This window comes from Ursus arctos, unplaced genomic scaffold, assembly GCF_023065955.2.
Source record: "Ursus arctos isolate Adak ecotype North America unplaced genomic scaffold, UrsArc2.0 scaffold_2, whole genome shotgun sequence".
Classification (NCBI taxonomy): Eukaryota; Metazoa; Chordata; class Mammalia; order Carnivora; family Ursidae; genus Ursus; species Ursus arctos.
The window spans coordinates 77,038,990-77,059,998 of NW_026622874.1; the positions used below are offsets into that span (position 1 = coordinate 77,038,990).

At 40.8% G+C, this 21,009-nt stretch overlaps 1 protein-coding gene and 1 long non-coding RNA gene across 11 annotated transcripts in view; one reads left to right on the forward strand and one right to left on the reverse strand.

Annotated features, from left to right (window-relative positions):
• PARN (poly(A)-specific ribonuclease) overlaps window positions 1–21,009 on the reverse strand; it is a 233,377-nt gene that overhangs the window by 92,821 nt on the left and 119,547 nt on the right. The gene's annotated exons all lie outside the window — the stretch shown is intronic.
• LOC123002184 (uncharacterized) lies at window positions 5,929–20,468 on the forward strand. Of its 2 annotated transcripts, none has more exons than XR_007191257.2 (3): window positions 5,929–6,302; window positions 15,301–18,191; window positions 18,876–20,468. It is a non-coding gene; the product is annotated as an uncharacterized LOC123002184 (long non-coding RNA). The 2 variants fall into 2 exon arrangements; XR_008960585.1 differs by having other exon boundaries at window positions 15,301–16,865; window positions 18,104–20,468.

Below are 21,009 nucleotides of genomic sequence, written 5' to 3' on the forward strand. Positions count from 1 at the left end.
CACGGCTGCCTGATGGATACACAACACAACGGAAGAATTCTGGAGCGCGTCAGCTATCACGTTGCTCGTCATCTGAATACACTTACAGGGCATGGCCCACCTTCACAGAATTCTCTTCTATTCCTAAACGGTGACTTGTCAAATTTATAATTAAACCTGGCTTCACTTTTAAAGCTTTATAGGATGTGACATGTTGAATTAAATCAAATTACATGTCCTGATTTTTCCTTGAGAAAATATGTTCCCTGAAATATAACTTGATAAAAACAGAGACCACATGGCCAATGTGAGTCCTGTCTCCTCTAAATGGGTCTTATAAATAGATTTTTTATTATAGCCCCCAAGTTATGAGAAACATTTAAAAATCAAGTCATTCCACTTAAGGGAGGCCATTCGAGTACAGAGAGGGGGCGGGAAAGGAGAGAGCGAGTGAATGCGCACATACCCCTATTTAAGCCTCTTCTAAGGAAGCGAATACTTAAAATATTATGTATAAAAAAACTCTGGCTACCCAGTTATCCCAGTTCCTCCACGTTAGCCCTGCACTCACATCTTCTCTGTAATTCATACTTGCTCACTCATGTGAAGAAGGAAAATAATAAACTGTTTTCCCTGGTGGTTATTAGAAGCCATCAGAGGCAGAATACACGGGCTCTTAAGACTGGCTGGCTGGCCTTGCACCTGTCCTCTTGTTCACATACATCACACGCACTTCTCCAAAACATCTCTTTTATTGAGGGGATATAAGGAAAAGGGGGCATACCAATGGTAATATTATGGGGGGTTATTAAAAATTAATGCGAGGGGCACCTGGGTGGCACAGCGGTTGAGCGTCTGCCTTCAGCTCAGGGCATGATCCCGGCGTTGACGGATCGAGCCCCACATCAGGCTCCACCGCTATGAGCCTGCTTCTTCCTCTCCCACTCCCCCTGCTTGTGTTCCCTCTCTCGCTGGCTGTCTCTATCTCTGTTGAATAAATAAATAAAATCTAAAAAAAAAATTAATGCGAAAGTTTACTGTTTAAAAACTGATAATGCCTTTAAAAAGTTTTCTTTTTAAAATATTTTATTTATTTAAGGCGGGGGGCAGGAGCAGAGGAGAGGGAGAGAGAGAATCTCAAACAGACTCAGGGCTCCATCTCATGAGATCATAACCTGAGCCAAAATCAAGACCTGCATGCTTAACCGACTGAGCCACCCAGGCACCCCACCTTTAAACAATTTTCTTAAAGACAAAAATAATTTGGCTGGTTTCTGAAAATCTGGAAAATTCAAAAAGTGTAAGAAAATAATAAGGACCCACTCTTCCACCATCAAAGGGAAACAGGCCTAAAAATGCCTCTGTGTTGTAAATTCTGGAACCTGGTAGCCTCTGAGATATAAATGTTTAATGAAAACTCAGTTGGGACTTCGAGAAAGACAAAATCCAGAAATAGCCTCAACTGCATATAGCAATCTAGTGTATGATGAAGGTCCTATCTCAAATTACTGGGGCAAAGATGAACTTTTAAGAAATGATGGGACAACTGGAAAAGGATAAATTAGACCCATTCCTCACTTGGTACAAAACCATAAACACCAAATGGATCAGATATCTACACGTAAAAAATGAAACTCTACAGTACTACAATAAAACATAGGTGAATTCCTCCAAAATCAGGGTGTACAAAAAGGCTTTCTCACTATGACTTGCAATGCAGACCCAAAAAATTGACAAATTTGATCTCATACAAATTTTTTACACGGTGAGCACTAAGTATTTGTAGCAGGGATCACAGATAAAAGGTTAATGACCCTCATATACAAATAATGCTCAAGCTGACGAGAGTCAGGGCAAAGCCACGAACTCCCTCTTACGGAGGGGAATGTGGCAACATCTAGCAAAACTACGCATTCATTTACTCGTTGAGCCTGCAATCACACTTCTCGGAACTTGGGAGGACACACGTGCAGCAACGCAAAAATACATATGCACAAGTGATCCACTGCAGCTTTCTCTGTAATTACAAAATATGGCCTGAATGTCAACGTGCTGGAAATCGCTTAAACAAACTGTGGTACATACAATCAGTGAAGTACCGAGCAGTTATAAGAAAGAATGAAGATCTCATAGAACAGACAGGGAATGATTTCTAGCTTAAAAAAAAAAAAAGTGGATTAAAAAGCAAAGTGCAAAAGAGCCATTTATAAACCCAGTATCCCAGTCTGTGGTAGGGTTCAGGGAAGAACTCAAATCCTGAGCTCTTTAGGAGGACTGCATCTGTTGCTGAATGAGTGAAGCAATTCTGAAAATATTTACATGCGTTATAGTACTAAGAAAATTAGTGAATGCGCTGATGTTGGAAGCCAGACACACAAATACCGGAGTGGGGAAAGACAAGGAAGAGCCCCGTGGAGATGAAATGAAAGTGGAGACATGTCTTAGGCTCACGATTTAAAAAATAAGTATGTGGGGGCGCCTGGGTGGCACAGAGGTTAAGCGTCTGCCTTCGGCTCAGGGCGTGATCCCCGAATCCCGGGATCGAGCCCCACGTCAGGCTCCTCTCCTGGGAGCCTGCTTCTTCCTCTCCCACTCCTCCTGCTTGTGTTCCCTCTCTCGCTGGCTGTCTCTCTCTGTCAAATAAATAAATAAAATCTTAAAAAAAAAAAAGTATGTGTACACGTGTGCATATTTATGCAGTTACATGCATATGCACGTGTGCCCTAACGTATGGGGGATATATGTGTGTATATCCATGCACTTTCCACGGAAAGGGCCTAGGAGCAAAGAAACCTCAGTAGCAGTGAGCACACCTGGTGTCTACATCTTAACTTCTAATACCGTACACCCTAAAAAATAAAACAAAACAAAACAGGGCTTCTTGAAGAACTGGCTGATTCCACCGCTAGGGTAAAGGAGGCACGAAATGAACCCGGAACATCTTGCAATATGAGAAAGCAGGAAAGTGCTAAAGATAAGAGGAGGCATGTTACAAGGACAGAGGCCCAGCTGGGAAGGGCTCTCACTGGCCAGGTATGTAAGCGCCAAAGTAAGAGGCAGTAACAAATTCTGAACTACTGAAGAAAGAGGAATCCATGGGTTTATGTAATACAAGACACGGAGGGAGGGAGGGAGGGAGGAAGGGAGGGAGGGAGGGAGGGAGAAGGGAGAGATCTTACAGGGAGTACCGACTAGGAACTGGTAACGGGGAAGAGAAATGGAGCTGGCAGATGATCCCTGTGCAACCCTCACATGAAGGATGGTGGAGGCAAACGTCCCCAGCAGCTGCTCTGCCTGTGGAGATGTTCTGATGGAGAGCAGGCTATCTGCACGGTCTGGAAGCGTCTCCCACACACTGGTAGCTGCACGGCACCGCTTGTGCAGTATTCCGGTCAGGACTGAAATGTCCCCATGAAGAAACAGCAGGCAAACCCAAATGGAAAATACCTTACTTTTCTGAAAAATAGTGGTGGGGGGAGGGGCTGGTGATCCTCAACAATGCCACTGTCCTAAGAGACTAACGAGACAGGAAAACTAGATGCAACACATGATCACAGACTGGGCCTTACAATGGAGGGGGAAGTGATGTAGATAATACTATATCAAATACTAAAATGGGGATGTGACCAGTAAAGCATCCTATCGATGTTCAGTTACTGAGGTTGGTAACTGTCCTGCAGGTGTGTAAGGAAATAGCATTACTTAGTGGACTCAGGGACAAAGGACCATGATGTATTTAACTTCCTTTCAGATGGTCCAGAAAAAAATAAGTATGTTGGGGGCCATGGAGAGAAAAAGAGAGGGAGTGGGGCGCCTGGGTGGCTCGGGTGGTGGAGCATCCAGCTCTTGGTGTTGACTCAGGTCATGATCTCAGGGTCTCGAGATGGAGCTCTGAGCCTGGGTGCTTAGCAGGGAGTCTACTTGAGATTCTCTCTCTCCCTCTCCCTCTGCCCTCTAGCCCCTACCTCCCTCTCTAAAAAAAAAAAAAGAAAAGAAAAGAAGAGAAAGAAAGAAAGAAAGAAAGAAAAAGAGAAAGAGAAAGAAAAAGAAAAAAAGAAAAAGAAGAAAAGGAAAGAGAGGAAGGGAGCATGATACACAGTGAGTGTGTGCACACAGACGGGGGCAGGCAGGAAGAGAGAGCACGTGCACAAAAGCAAAAAATAAACAGAGCAAAGTGTTAACAACAGAAAGCATTTTCATAAATTCTTCCAATTAACTTACAACATATTTCCTAGTTCCTAATCTGTAGTTTCCACTCTCAAGTAAGAAGCCTTTGCTTCCTAGGAAGGTCTGTTGTTTATTGGACATCCTGCTGCGAAAGCCCTCAGATATGTGTGGAACGAATATATTTCATATGTTTAGATATGTATATGGATGTAATATCCATGCCAACATAAAACTTTCTCAACTATCATTCTCTTGATAAAAATAAAAGCTGTGACTATATCCCATGTAATTTAACTAAAGCAGTTTTGGATCAAAGCCCATTTTTTTTATACATGGAAAACCAGATATATGAGGTAGAGCCTTTAAATGCTTTACTATTTATACATTTTTCAAGGTATGGCTGTGTGTATGGATAAATATATGTATGGACACTCTCAATACATGCATGCTGATCAGATCACCTCTACAGACTGATTTTATTTTATTTTTTAACATTTTTTTTATTTTGGTTTTTTGCATCATGATAAGTGTACTCTTTAATCCCCATCCCTTATTTCCCCCACCCTCCCACCCATCTCCTCTCTGGTTACCATCAGCTTGCTCTCTAGAGCTGAGAGTCAGTTTCTTGGTTTGCTCCTTTCTCTTCTACAGATTGATGTCAAAGGTCAAAATGAAAACCAGGCAAAACCACCTCCCATTAGTCTGAGCTCATTTTGCAAGCAGAGTTATAACGCACAAAGTCAGCTTCTTCATAATGAATATGAAATGCACATTTAAATCCACTGAAGGAGTGTTACTTAATTAAAAAATAAAATGTTAGAGATGCAAATTGATGTGTCAAAACTGAACATTAAACCTTGATTAGCATTATACGGGGGATGCAAATGATAAACCATGCCAGGTACAATGGCTATGAGGTCAAACTCAGAAATTTGCTAGAAGTTAAGGTGTTGATAATGCAGCAAGTGCAAATGAAATTCTTCTAGGGTGACTATTTCTATTAACTGCTTCCTTTTAGTAGGAAAAAAAAATGTTTGCTAATGGGTTACAAGTTCCTACAAATACCATTTTCTGTGAAACTACAAAAGCTACCCCATGAAGTTTCCCCCTTTTTATTTTAAATGAGGGTATTATTTACATGTGATGAAACTCGCTCATTTCAGGTATACAGCTTGGTTAATTTTTGGCATTGTATACAACCATGTAAACGCGCCAACAATCAAGACTTAGAACAGTTTCCCTGAAGAAGATTCCTTGTGCCACTTTGCACTGAATTCTCTTACCAGCAAACGGATCTGCCTGCAGACCCCGTATTCTGCCTTTTCTGGAAGTTCATATGAATGAAATCGTACAGTATTTAAGTCTTTTCTGTTGGACTCTTTCACTTGTCATAATGCCCTGAGAACCAGCCATGCAGCTGGATGTCCTGGCATTTTACTCCTTCTATCACTGAGCAGTGGTATTTCCCAGTATGGCTCTACCACAATTCATTTATTCGTTTACCAGTGGATGGACATTTGGGCTGCTTCCAATATTTTGCTCTTAATCAATAATAACACTATGAACATCTGTGTAAAGGCTTTTCTGAGTTTTTGTTTTTAGATCATGGTAAAATACACATCATATAAGTGTTAACCATGTTAACCACTTTCAGCGTACAGTTCAGCGCTGTCAAGAACATTCACGATGTTGCACAACCGCCGTCCATTTCCAGAACTCTCTTCATCTTGCGAAACTGAAACCCTGTACCCATTAAACAGTAACTTCCCACTCTCCCTTCCCCGCAACCCCTGGCAACCACCATTCTTTCTGCCGCTTCGATTCTGACTACTCTAATAGGTACCTCATACAAGTGGAATCACAGAGTAATTGTCTTTTTGTGACTGGCTTATTTCACTTAGCACAACGTCAAGCAAGGTTCATTCATGTTGTAGCATGTGTCAGAAACGCCTTCCCTTTTAAGGCTGAATAATATTGCATCGTGCGGATATACCACATTTTGCTTATCCATTTATCTGTTAATGGACACCTAGGATGCTTCCAGATTTCAGCTGTGAGAAATACTAATATGAACATGGGTGTACAAATACCTCTTCAAGACCCTGCATTCAATTCCTCTAGGCATATACCAAGAGGTGGAATTGCCGGATCATACGGTAAGTTTGTTTTTCTTTTTCGAGGAACCATCACAATGTTTTCATAGCAACATTTCCACAAATGGCACACAAGGCCCCAATTTCTACACATCCTCGTTAACACTTGTTCTGTTCTGGGTTTTTGATGGTAGCAATCCTAATGGGTATAAGGTGGTATCTCATTGTAGTTTTTTTTTTTTTTTTTAAAGATTTTATTTATTTATTCGACAGAGATAGAGACAGCCAGCGAGAGAGGGAACACAAGCAGGGGGAGTGGGAGAGGAAGAAGCAGGCTCATAGCGGAGGAGCCTGACGTGGGGCTCGATCCCAGAACGCCGGGATCACGCCCTGAGCCAAAGGCAGACGCTTAACCGCTGTGCCACCCAGGCGCCCCTCATTGTAGTTTTGATATGCATTTCCCTAATGATTAGTGATGTTAAGAATCTTTTCATGAACTTATTGGCCATTTGTATATCTTCTTTAGAGATACGTCAATGCAAGTTCTTTGCCCACTTTTTAATCAGGTTGGTTTTGTTGCTTCTGTTGAGTTTTAGTTCCTTATATATTCTAGATAGTTATCCCTTATCAGATATAGGAGTTCATTTTGGACATGGTGTGAGGTAAGGGTCCAACTTCATTCTTCTGCATGTGGATATCCAGTTTACCCAACACCATTTACTGAAAAGACTGTCCTTTCCCCATTGAATGGTCTTGGCATTCTTACTGAAAATGATCTGACCATATATGTGAAGGTTTATTTCTGGGTTCTCTATTCTACTCCATCGATCTCTACGTTTGTCTTTATGTCAATGACACACTGTTTGGGTTACTGTAGTTTTGCAGTAAGTTTTAAATCAGAAAGCGTTAGTTCTCCAAATCTTTTCTTTTTCAAGATTGTTTTGGCCACCTAGGATTCCTTGAGCATTCATATGAATTTTAGGATGGATTTTTCTATGTCTGCAAAAAATGTCATTGGGATTTTCACAGGAATTGCACTGAATCCATAGATTACTTTGGCCAGACCTGAAATCTTGACAACATCAAGTTTTCAGATCCATGAACATGGGGTATCTTTTCATTTATGTAGATCTTCTTTCATTTTTTTCAGCAATGTTTTGTAGATGGTAGGACAGAGCAGTCTCTTTCCATCTTCCTCTTCTTACAAGGGCACTAATCCCACCATGAGGCCTCCACCCTTATGACCCCACCTAACTTTACCTTCCAAAGATTTCATCTCCTAATTCCATCACATTGGGGATTAGGGATTCGATATATATGAATACAGGGGTAGGGGGCCATGATTCAGACTGTAGCACAAGGTCACTAATATTTTTTCCATCTTTTCTTCTAGAAATGTAATAGTTTTAATTCTTACATTTAGGTCTACGGGTCATTTCAAGTTTGTTATGCATATGCTGTGACATAAGAATAGAAGTGCAATTTTTGCATACCACTGTGCGATCATTTCAGATTTGTTTGTTTTGTTTTTTGTCTTTCTGGAATTATTTGTTGACAAAAAAAAAACTAACTTTGCCAGCACTTTTGTCAAGAATTTAAAAATTTTCCAAATTCCTGACAGTTATTAATCTTCAAAATTTGAGACCAAGAAATCAGAATTCCTGAATCGTAAATTATTCTATATTTTTCTAAGTATTTTACTTCATGTCTTTAAATAATAATGAGTTATAATCATAAACAATGAATTGCTTTTCTGTGACAGGATTTCAGGGGTTAGTTCAGTAAAAGAAGATATAATTATAAATGTATGGTTATTATTACGAACCATATGCTGCAACAAAATTATATATTTCAATAACGTGCAAAAAATAATCTCTACCTAATATAGGCATTTGGTAATAGAAAACACTAAAAGAATAAAACACTAGCACTGAATGGATGCCCAAAACACATCATTTAAAAATTGAAAGAGGTCACAAATATTTAATATTTAAAAGTTATTCTTAAATGAGGTTTTAAAACACACAAGTATTTATTGCTTGTGTTAAGTATTAGTATTTGTCATAAGGCAGATCTCCAGATGTAGAGAAGTTTCTTTCCTATTGTGCTGAAGTTGGTCAAGCAAATACAAAGTGGGCGTTAGACTACGTATTGCTTCATATAATCTCATTTCCGCTTTGAGGGATGAAAATATTTTGTGTGCTTGCCTTGATTTTGGTTTTGTTGTTAATAAATTGATACTCCTTGTCCTAATTCAGATTTCAGATGAACTGATTTCATATCAAAGTATTCCACAATGCTATTTACATCTCGCTTTTGCATTTCCTCTGTAAAAGTAATTACAAAGAACTATAGCCTTCGAGCAAATATTCAAACACTAAAACACCACTGGATTCTATTAAGATAACATAATATTTGGGTATCCTAGCAAGGTCAACAGCACTACTATTACACAGAAACATGTTTCAGAACTGCCAATTTAAAGACTGCTCTCAAAACTTATTATTTCTCAGAACAAGATTCACAGGATTTTTATAAAGTATACTGATGTGTGTAAACTCATTAGTAAGTTTTCATTTATAAAAATGATTCATCGTTAGCAGCAGGTAGGGCTACAGACATACACTTACAACACGTCAGCAGTGGCAAGCAAGAATGACAGATCGGATCGTGGCCCCTTTTCTCCCATATGCTCCGTCCTGGTTTCAGAACTGCTGAACTTAACCTTTGACACTGATTCCACTCTTGCTTTCAACTTCATGTCAGTGAATTCCTTTGAACTGGTAATACCTATGTTGATGGTTAAACTTTAATTCCCACAGATTTTCCTTTCCTTATCCTGATTTCCTGACTGAGTTTTCTCACAATTTGGAGTAACACAAATGTCCCTAGAAATATCAGGAAAGGATTCCTGCATGGAAACGCTGCTGGAAATCAAGAGACCACAAATGTGTGGCTGTGCTTTGGGACACTCAATTCTGTTTCGTTATCTATTTATCTTTCCTATGCCAAGCCCCACACTGTTATTAAACCTGTAGCTTTACATTAAGTCCTGAAGACAGAGGGTAAGTCCTTCAGTCGGCTGGGAGGTTCACACTGCTGGATAAAATAGCCACCTTTCAGTTTAAAGGGTTGCCCAGTTTACAAAATTCTCTTGTGTGATACTTCGAGATGACTATTTTAAGTGGAACACAGGGTTTTATTTCCATTTTACAGGCAAGATCCCTCAGCCTCAGAGTAAGTGACTTGTCCCCAGTCAGGCAGATGGTTGGGTAGACCTGAAACAGTCTTCCAGGTCCGGGCTCTTGGAATTGCTTCCCTGCCTCCCCACCACCCAGCCCCATGTTCCCAGGGCCAGTTCTTCTTGTGCAGGTCTCCCCTGAAAAAAGACCCCTTCAGAAAGGCTTTCCCCGGCCCCCTGCAGAGAACAAGCAGCCCCTGACCCTGAAGCATTTATCCCTCTATCCTGTTTTGTTTTCTTCCTATGACTCATCTCTGTGCTTCTTGTTTACTTCTTTGTTTATTCTCTTTCTCTCTGCCACTAGAACGTAAGCTCAGCGAGAATGGGCTCTTGCACTCCTTGCGGAGCATGGGGCTTCTCAGCACCTGGCCCAGGGCCTGCAAGTCAGTCAGGCTTTGAGGTCAAGGTTTGTAGAGTGGATGGAAGAGACGAATTAAGTGAATGCCCCCCCCCCCCCAAGAGCAATAAGGCAAGTGACAAACACCAAACTGCTCATTTCCTCCTGAATTAGATGTGATATATTAACATGGTTTACATTTGAGTATATACTCAACTTCCCCACATTCCCTATTCGATATAGCTAAGGGAAAGAAGGAAAGTCCCTCTGTGCAAACTACCTCCCAAAGCAAAATGAACTGGAAAAATCTGGGGAAGTGGGAGCTAGAAAAAGCATTTTTATTGTTTTCACAGACTCTCATACTGAATTCAAATTCCACGAGCATGACTGTTTCTGCGTTTGTGTCCATGATCTGGGTAGATAAGGGGAGGATGTTCACTAGCCTATGCTCAATTCAGAAAGCAAGCCCATGGAGATGGCTGATGAACTGTGACTTTTATGTCTAGAATTTGAATCTGAAAAGCAAAATAAGATCAAATAAGGTATGTCTGTATGATAGCTACCCAGGAATAAAGGATATCTCCTGTGGAATGAGCATCAAGGAAGCAGGGGGAAAGAGAAGACATGAGTACGTTGTGTAAATACATGGCTCAGTTCTAGGTACAAATTTATTTTTAAATATGAGATTGGCCTAAATAAAAGAAAAAAATGTTTCCGGGTTACACAGAATCAATGGCACTCAATTGGAACTTTTTACAAGAACCCGATTTGAAGCTGGCTAAACAATCCCCTATTGCTCACTCATGTTAATGCAACACAGCAAAGATTAATGGATGATAAACATGAGAGAAATTAATACGAATTCCTAAATAAGGAACTTATACTGAATTCAACACATAATTAGTTGAAGCCGAATTCAGAACATCTGAAATTTTCGGAAGCTGGGATGAAATTTACTTTTGCACTAAAATTTACTTTTGTCTCTGATGAAGGGATTTACTAATCAAATCAGTAATGTAATCAAAACAAAACAACTCCTCCCACAGCAAAAGCCCAACTATTTCAGAAAATAAACAGCTTTTAAAAAATTTCCAGGAAGTTAAACACGACCAGTTGGACACACATATTTATCTATGGAGGGATATAAATAACTTGACAAAGGCACAGAGAACAGGAGAAGCAACATCAGAGGACAGGATGTCAGCTCACTTTGGAGACACGCTTTGGAGACGACAAGTAGAAAGACGAGTGCCAAAGAACTTTGCACAGAGGAGGAAACAGAAATCGAAGTGTTGTATAAAAGGCTGATTCGCCCAATAGAGCCCTGCAAAGTCTCAGCAAGTAATAGGCACCGGATTCCTGAAACAAGTAGGTGATAAGGACTGGGGCTACGTTAACAGGAGGAAGGGCTGTACTAGGATTCCCATCCCATCCTTGGGAAGCCAGGAGACCATAATTCCCCAGGCCAGGAGCAGCTGCACAGGAGGCTGACTCTGTGGAGAAACTGACCCTCTCACGGAGGCACCAAGTCCAACAGTGAAGAGTGGGATTGAGTAGGGCAGTAGGAAGTGATGAACGAGGGAAGCAGCATTCCCCACATACTGAGAATTGAGGCCTCCAGCTTCCTTTTGCCAATCAGTACCCAATGCACAAGGAGTCGGGCTTACCTTCCCCAAGCTGCAAATCAGAAAATCGACGTCTAAAAAATCCTGAATCCTTACAGCTAATATCACACTTAATGCAGAATGCTTTTTCCTAAGATAAGGAATAAGACACATATGCTGGCTATTTCTACTTAACACTGTACTAGAGGCCCTAGCCACTGCAATAAGACCAGAGAAAGAAATAAAATTTATATGGTCCACTGGACAGTGAGAAATACAGTTGCCTTTATTTACAGTATATGTGATTATCTAAACAGAAAATACCAAATAGCCTATAAAAGGTTATTACAATTGGAATGCCTGAGTGGCTCAGTTGGTTAAGCGTCTGGCTTCAGGTTAGGCCATGACCCCAGGGTGCTGGAATTGAGTCCCACATTGGGATCCCTGCTCGGCTGGGAGCCTGCTTCTCCCTCTCTCTCTCCCTCTGCTTGTGCTCTCTCTCTCTCTCTAATAAATGAATAAAGTCTTTAAAAACAAAGTTATTAGAATAAGTGAATTTGGTGAGGTTCAAGGATACATGGTCAGGGATGCCTGGGTGGCTCAGTTGTTAAGCATCTGCCTTCAGCTCAGGTCATGATCCCAGGGTCCTGGGATCGAGCCCCACATCAGGCTCCCTGCTCAGCAGGAAGCCTGCTTCTCCCTCTCCCACTCCCCCCACTTGTGTTCCCTCTCTCATTGTCTCTCTCTGTCAAATAAATAAAATCTTAAAAAAAAAAAAAGATACATGGTCAACATATACAAATCAATTGTATATCTTGATAATAAAAATGAATCGCTGGAAATTGAACTTTAAAATATATGATTTATGGGACGCCTGGCTGGCTCAGCCGAAAGAGCATGAGACTCTTGATCTCAGGGTCATGAGTTCGAGCCCCATGTTGGGTGTAGAGATTACTTAAAAAAATAATAAAATAAAATAAATAAAATAAAATAAAATGAATGACTTACAATAGCATCAAAAAGCAAAATACTTAGTGACAATTCTAATAAAGCATTATGTCAATTTTGTACACCAAAAACTATAATAAACTAATGAGGAAAATCAAAGAAAACCTAAATGGGTGAAAAGAAACACCACGTTCATGAGTTAGAAGACTCAATACAGATAAGATGTTAATCCTCTCCAAAATGGTCTATAGATGCAACATAATCTCAAAGCCCTAGTGAGCCTTTCGTAGAGATCAACAAATTGGCCCTAAATTTTATGTGGGAAAATGAAAAGCAAGGATGAGGGATTTACCATCTGATTTCAAGACTCCCTATAAAGCTATAGCAATCAAGACAGTGTGGTACCGGTAAAAGGACAGATGTAGGGGCTCGTGGGTGGCTCAGTCATTTAAGCATCTGCCTTCATTCAGCTCAGGTCATGATCCCATGGGCCTGGGATTGAGCCCTGCATCAGGCTCCCTGCTCAACAGCGAGTCTGCTTCTCCCTCTCCCTCTCTGATCTTGCTCACTTGCGCTCTCTCTCAAATAAGGAAATAATAAAATCTTTAAAAAAAAAAAAAAAAGGATAGACGTATACACCAACAGAAAAGAATGAGTCCAGAAAATGACCCACATATATATGGCCATGGGTTTTTGACAAAGAAGTCAAAGTAATTCAACATAGAAAGGACAGTCTTTTCAAAAAATGGTGCCAGAACAAATGGACATCTGTAAAAAAAAAAAAAATGAACTTGAAATAGATCATATACCGAAACACAAAACAAAAAACTGTAAATCTAATAGAAAAAATAAGACAGGGGCGCCTGGGTGGCGCAGGCATTAAGCGTCTGCCTTCAGCTCAGGGCGTGATCCTGGCACTCTGGGATCGAGCCCCGCATCAGGCTCCTCGGCTGGGAGTCTGCTTCTTCATCTCCCACTCCCCCTGCTTGTGTTCCCTCTCTCACTGGTGATCTTTTTCTCTGTCAAATAAATAAATAAAATCTTGAAAAAATAAGACAATCTTTCTGACTCTAGTTTAGGCAAAGATTTCTAAGGAGATCACAAACAGCACAAGCCATAAAGAAAATCAGAAGCCTCAGAGAAAATATTTGTAATTACAAAGCCAGCTTCTCACCTCCTCACTCACTCTACAGGGAAAGGACATCAATAAGATTAGCCTCCACACCCACAGTTTCTTATCCCTTTTTAGTTCATTCTTAAGTAATAATGGACGGCTGAAAATAGTCAAATATTTGAAGAAAATCTTCAACATAAGATACAAGACCCAAAGCAGACCAACAGACAGAGAGAAAAAACTCTGAGGAAACGGAGACAATGCAAGGAGCTGGGAAAACTTTAAAACCTACAGGCAGTCTTTGCTTTGCACATAGTAGAGGACCATAAAAAGGACTGGACAAACCTACTATATTAGCAAGCCAGTGGATAAACAGAAAAACTAAGACGCAGCAATAATTACATTACTTGGAAAAAGGAAATATCAGAAGAGAAGTTGAAAGTGGTTGCCTCTGAGGGATGGGATGAGGGTAGCAGGGGGCAGCTGCTTTTTATTATAAAATTTTTCTATTATTTGGCTTATTTAAAAAGCAATGTTCGTGTATTTCATTGAAAATATTCTAAAAGAAGAAAATGTCAAGGACCTCACAAAGATCTACTTAAAACTGTGAAAAACCCTTACACCAATAGTAAATCCGTACTTGTCTGGCTATGTTAAACGGGCACACTCAGCTCTTTTAGACTCACTGGCTGCATGGCCACTCACCTTTCTCTGATGCCCATGTACAGAGAGGCCAACATACAGAGAGAAAAAACTCTGAGGAACAGAGACAATGTAGGGAGCTGGGGAACTTTAAAAACTACAGGCAGTCTTTACTTTGCATATAGTAGACGACCATAAATGATCTGAGCTAACAGAGAGGGAGAGACTAGAGATGAAAGAGGAAGATTGAAGAAAAAAAAAAAGGAAGCTATTGCCCACCTGGAGAATGCCACTCTAAATTCTAATAGTTTCATTATCTCCATAATTTAGCCATCTTAAATGGATATTCACATCCTATATTTTGTTAAATTAATGAGGAGATGACATCATTAGCACTACCAATCAGATCTGATTAATCAATAGGGTATGGTGGCTTTACCAGGAGAAGAGAACATACTTTCCGCTCCCTCAGAACAGAGGACCACCTACCAGAAGATGTTCTGACACCAAGAAACCACATGTTTCTTGCACCTTGGTTTGGTTTTTAAAGACCTTTTGGGGATAATTTGCGACTACAGCACACTAGAAATGAATCCCTTCTAAGAATTTAGAATCATTAATCTAAGATGATGAGCTAATGGGCCTCATGGTCGTACCCAAGAATTCCCCAATTCTTTATATCAAATAGATGACAATGGATGTGATACTCAGGAAATGGTGGTCTGAACACTGATTTCTGTAGCATAATATAAGATTAATTTCCTCTTATTTCCCTTACAATATGACAACAAGGTGTGCATGAACGGTCTTCAGACCTGATACTCCAGGGACCCAATGTACTCCCACCTTCATGTGGGTCTTTTAGTCTAAACAGCAAGTAAGACAATAAAATAAGGTAGATTCTGGTGTAATTAAAAAAGAATGTCACTCCTTCCTGCCTTGTCTTTAGCAAAGCAATTGGAAGTATTCTTAGCCTGACTTTGTGTTGTTCTTAAAAGGGAAAAGCAGTCTCCAGGGCCTTTCCCAGTCAGAAAGTAGGAAGATACGTTCCCAGGGCGTTCCTAGTTCTCTTGTTCATTCATTTATTTAAGCCCTTCTCTGAGTGACCATGGGGCATCCTTTGTTAGGTGCTGGAACGCAAAGGTAAATAAATAATATTATTTCACTTTCTACAGGAGTTCCCAAGGCAGAGAATTCCCAAGGATTCCAGGTGGCATGGAAGGCATCTCAGAAGGCATTTCTGATGGTGGGAAAGGATCACAAATGGATAGATGAGGAGGGAACAGACATTCTGGAAAGAGCATACATGGAATTTGGGATGAGAGAGATGAGGACCTGAATCGGGTTCTGTCATTTACTGGTTTTGTGACTCTGGGCAACTTCCCGTATTTCTGTGAAGTCTCAAGTCTCCTCGATTAATAAACAGGTTACTATGAGGGTTAATAAGAAAATGAAGTGAGACAGCACAAGTTACAGTGCCTGGCACGTGGCACCCAAAGGACGTGCCTTCACTGTTCCCTCCCTGGCCTGCGATGGGTATGTTTTTGAAGATGATGTTGATCTGAGCCTTCAGAGGCAGGGGTCCAAATCTTTGAAAAGTGTCAGGAAATGAGAGACAGAGAGAAAGAAGAGTGTGGACGGGAGGTGCAAGAAGTCTGTGTAGGTTGTCTGGGCTGGCCCTGAGCTACAAGGCAAAGGGAAGGAGGGAAGGTTTCCAGGAGCCTCCCCAGGGCACATGAAGCCATCTGCTAACTGCCACTTGTGAATTTATGGGTGTCTGGAACCTGCAAACCACCAAAAACCACCCCCAATGCCCTACTCTGTTGGAAATGTATACGAGGCTTCTGGAAGACGTGATTCCATTTTTTCACATCATTATAAAAACTTCAAAAATATAGAAAAGTTTAAAGAGGAGTACGGTAAACATCCACTTAGCCACCACTTAGACTCCATAATTACTTCTACTTTGGGATTGAAGATTTGAAAATATACCGCAAATTTTAGTTCTTTTGCATTTGGGAGAAGGGGCACAAAAGGGAGGATGTGAACGTTCCCATCTGGCAAGTGTCTACTTGGCTTCTGCAAGACCAGCAGTGCAGCTAAACGAATGGAATCTTTGCACGGACAAAAGGAAGCACCTCAAATCGGGAGACGGCATTTCAATACGGAAGCGCCCATCAGCACAGTGACAACCTGGCACTGGGCCACAGCAGCCATTCTTCATCCTTACACCCGACCTCCCCCAAATAAACACCAACTGCCTGTTGCTTCGGCTGCCTTAGGACAGACTACCAGAATTAAAACGTATACAGCGTCAAAAAAAGAAGTATCAGAAAAATGTTAAAAATTTCTACCTTTAAGCAATTAATCCATACAATTTACACATTTCATATTTTATTTCAGCTAAAGCTACTACAGAAAATATAGAAAGAATCCTAACTACACTGACCTGGCTAAGTCAACCAGGAAAATTTGTTTTTATTTAGTTAACGGACACGTAAAAGTAGCACTTCACTGCCCTACCTGAGTGTGTCGGGGGCAAATTCAATCATGAGCACCATTTAAAAAATTACACTCTTACATGAATATAAGTATGAATAATATAACATTATTACAAACACAGATAATTACTTTTAATTAGGGTGGATCAAATAACGGGAAAATATGAAAAGAAAACATTACTTCTCAAATATCACTGCTGTGAGGAGACGTGAACGCACTTCAAGACATCAGAAGTCATGTAAGTGCAAGGTGATACTCAACGGAGCTTTCATGTTATTTAAAATAAAGTCCTGAGATGACATTCTGCTTTCAACTGTGAGGTAAAAGGCAGCTTTTCCACTTTCACTTTTGTGCTTTTGTCAGTTTCCACCGCACTGACACTTCATACTCTAGATCTGTTAAGGCAGACCTTCATCTCAAACTCAATCCATCTGGGTGCCAGACACATGACATCCCATCTAACAGATGAAAACGGGAAGGCCAGATCTTAGCAGCATGTTCCGCTCAATCCACCAAGCTCTCATTTTATCTTGAGAATTTTTACGTCTACAAACGCATTTAAATCAAGTCTAAAATAGACTACTAACTGAAAATTATGAAGTCATCAACTCTTTTTCTTGTTAATTCACCATTTTCTATTTAAATTTTTAAAGTATTCTAGGTCTGTTACCTCCCTTTCCCAGTTACTGTGAGAAAGGCTTTGAGGCAAACTCTAAGGGGAGCCTGGGTGGCTCAGTCAGTAAAGCGTCCCACTCCTGGTTTTGGCCCAGGTCATGATCTCAGGGTTGTGAGATCGAGCCCCACATCCTGCTCTGTACTCAGTGGGGAGCCTGCTTGAGACTCTCTCTCTTCCTCTGCCCCTCCCCCCAACTTGTGTGCACGTGCTCTCTCTCTCTCTAAAAAAAAAAATTCTACTATAAAAAATGCATTCCAAGTTGCCTTCGTCTTTTTAAATTTTATTTTTTCAAAGATTTTATTTATTTATTTGAGAGACAGACAGCATGAGCAAGGGAAGGGGGCAGACGGAGAGAGAGAAGCAGACTTCCCACTGAGCAGGGAGCCCAACATGGGGCTCGATCCCAGGACCCTGAGATCATGAGTTGAGCCAAAGGCAGACACTTAACCAACTAAGTCACCCAGGCACCCCTAAAATTTTTAATTCTGGGAAAATACACATAACAAAATTTACCATTTCAACCCTTTTAAATGAGCGGTTCTGTAGTGTTAAGTACGCGGACAGTGCTGTGCAACCAATCGCTAGCACCCTTTGCATCTTGCAAAACAGAAACTCTACACCTACTAACCAACAGCTCGTTTCCTCCCGCCCCCAGCCCATGGCATGTCTTCAAGGTTCACCCATCTGGTAGCAGGCGTCAGAATTTCCCTTCTCTTTGAGGCCGAATAATATTCCACCGTATTCGTCAACCACATTTTGTTTAGCCAAGTTCCTTGTACCTCTTTTTATATTATTCTCAGGAATCCTATTGACATATCTCCTGTGAGAGAGAGCAGTGGTGCCCTGATCTGCTGGCCCAAGAGAAGTCAAAGGGAAGAGACAAGCTAGGTCAGTTCATCTCTCTGACACCAGCCAGGTAGATGTGAAAGGGGATACTTCTTAAGAGTCGTTGCATCTTGATTTAAAAGCTCCCAGGTTTTATGTCTTTAGGGACATTCTGTGGTAAACCCAATTTGCCTGGTTAATCGTTCCATTTTATTAGTAACTACATACTTTCAAATCCTGCATTTTATATTAACCAGACTCTACTTATATGCTCAATGTTTAGTTCAATATCTTAAAATACTCCCTTCAGACCAGAATGATCCTTCCTTCCAACTGTTCAGATGTGGAAAGGAGTAAGTGGGAGGGCTGAGTGGAGGACCGGGATCATTTTTCTTTAGTTATTACAAAAAATCACTTAGAACAGATGTTAAAGGTCTCCACCACCTTCGCAGTCTGAAATTAGCACAGCCCTCAGAAGATCATTAGGCCTGGCCAAAATCAGCACAGAGGAGGGGAAGGTAGCCGATCAGCAGGAAGAGCTCCGTCTACGGCAGCACCAGCTCTAGGATGTGGAGCAAGACACGTCCTCTTCCTGAATTTTCTTAGGAGCGAAGCAAGACTAATAATAATAATGCTACCTAAGCCCCCTGCAGGTTCTTCCACAGTCCCATGTGAGGACCAAGAGTTACTACTCTCATAATGGCATCTCAGGATTTTAACTATGGTTCCTACTGCCTTTCCCTCCAGCTGCTGTCCCAGGCTGAATACACTCAACACGTGTCCATCTGCTCTCACTGTGAAGTCCTCTTCCTCTGGACTCTCTGCAGTGCCTCTACTTAACAGCAACCAATCAACCGATCAAAGCCCAAGACTGTGGGGCACCTGGGTGGCTCTGCTGGTTAAGCGTCCACCTTCGGCTCAGGTCATGATGCCAGGGTCCCGGGATGGAGCCCCAAGTCGGGCTCCCTGCTCAGCGGGCAGTCTGCTTCTCCCTCTCCCTTTCCATCTGTGCTCTCTCTTTCTCTCAAATAAATAAAATCTTAAAAAAAAAAAAAAAAAAAAAGCCCAAGACTGGATTCTACAAAAGGGATGACCAGTGCTGAGCATACCAGAGGATAACACTTCAGGATTTTTGATATTGTCTTGAACATCCCAGCATCATGGATTTAAAAAAAAATTTTTTAAGTTAACCATTTTACATTGATGATGCATGAGACTACACATCTGAACCCTCACCCCAAAGAAGTTAAGGTTAAAATTCAGAGGTTTTGAACTTAGGGTTTCCTTAATGCAGGTTTGTTTGTTTGTTTTAAGAAAACATAATTCATTAAAACAAGACAGCATCTCTCTCAAACACGCAACTCACAGGTGTAGGTGTGCCATGTCCCGAAGAGGCAACTTCATGCACAGGGCTGTGGATCCCAAACACCCGTAAGTAAGAATTCTGTGCAGCTCTAGCTTAATTATTCAGCTTCTCTGAGGCTCAACTTTCTCATACATAACTGAGGAATATCACCAAGGGTTTCGTGGTGTTGTCAGAGAGATTTTCTAAGAAGATGTAAAGCAGTAGCACAGTGCCTGGAATGAAGCCTCTGCTTAAAACACAGGAGCATTCTCTCGCTTTTCACATTGCTCCAAAAAGCAGGCAGTGTGTCCGTGGGCTTTACACCTTCATACTGACGGCACAGAGGAAGAGCTGGGAAGGGGAGAGAGGGTCGAAGAACCATCCCCCTCCACAAGAGCATGGGCCATGAATCAACTTTTCACAACGCATATGACAGACAGTATTTGTGAATTTCACTATGAGGCTGATCATTTAAACTAGGATTACACACCCAGACTTAGCCAGGTTAGTCCATTTTATTAAGGAGGTTCAAGAACACTAAAACCAGCTGCAGTGTAAAGAATCACATTTCACCAGAAGCAGAGTAAGAGGGGCTTCCGAGATACCAGGCTAAATGAAAAACAGAAGGTAGAGAAAAGGACGTGTGGCCCATTACCATCTACCTAACAGGAGGTGAGGGCATAAATATGTAGTTGCTTAATAAATTTGTAAAAACAGAAGGATATACTAAAAACTAATAAATGTGGTCGCCACGAGGGAGGGAGGAAACAAGGTGGGGAAGGCAGGGAAAGAAGCTTGAGAGATCTGACTTTGGAAGCACACAAATGGTCTACATAGTTACAAAGCAAAACTGATTTGAAAAAAGGCAATCCCTGAAGTTAAAAATGAAAGAAACCTAAATGTTTATTGAGTTGGTAGCTTAACCACACAAAGAGGAATTATTTCAAGCAACTTTAAAATCAGGTAATTTGTTCTTCTCTGGTCAGATATACTTTAGGGGGAAAAAATTACTGCAAAAAAATTATTTTCAATAATTACATTATTTGTAAAGATATTGTTATAGTTATTCTGAAATTATTATCCATAATAGTATAAAGCAAATAAATAATTACTTCAATATCATTAAGAACCAAAATTTTCAGTGTAAGAAAAAAAAGAAACTAAAAGAAGTTAAATAAGTCCTAGAGTCTAACTGGAATTGGAAATACCATATAAACTCATCTTTTTTTTTTTTTTTTAAGATTTTATTTATTTTATTTGTTTGACGGAGAGAGAGCACAGGCAGGGGGAGCAGCAGAGGGAGAGGTAGAAGCAGATTCCTCACTGAGTAGGGAGCCTGACATGGGACTTGATCCCAGGACCCCGGGATCATGACCCAAGCTGAAGGCAGACGCTGAACTGACGGAGCTACCCAGGTGCCCCAGTATAAATCTTAAAAAGAAAAAGGAAGGAAGGAAAGAAGGAAGACTTCCTTGCTAGCCCTTTTAATTAAAAAATGCTATAAATAACAAAGAATCCAGCATCAATAAACACCCT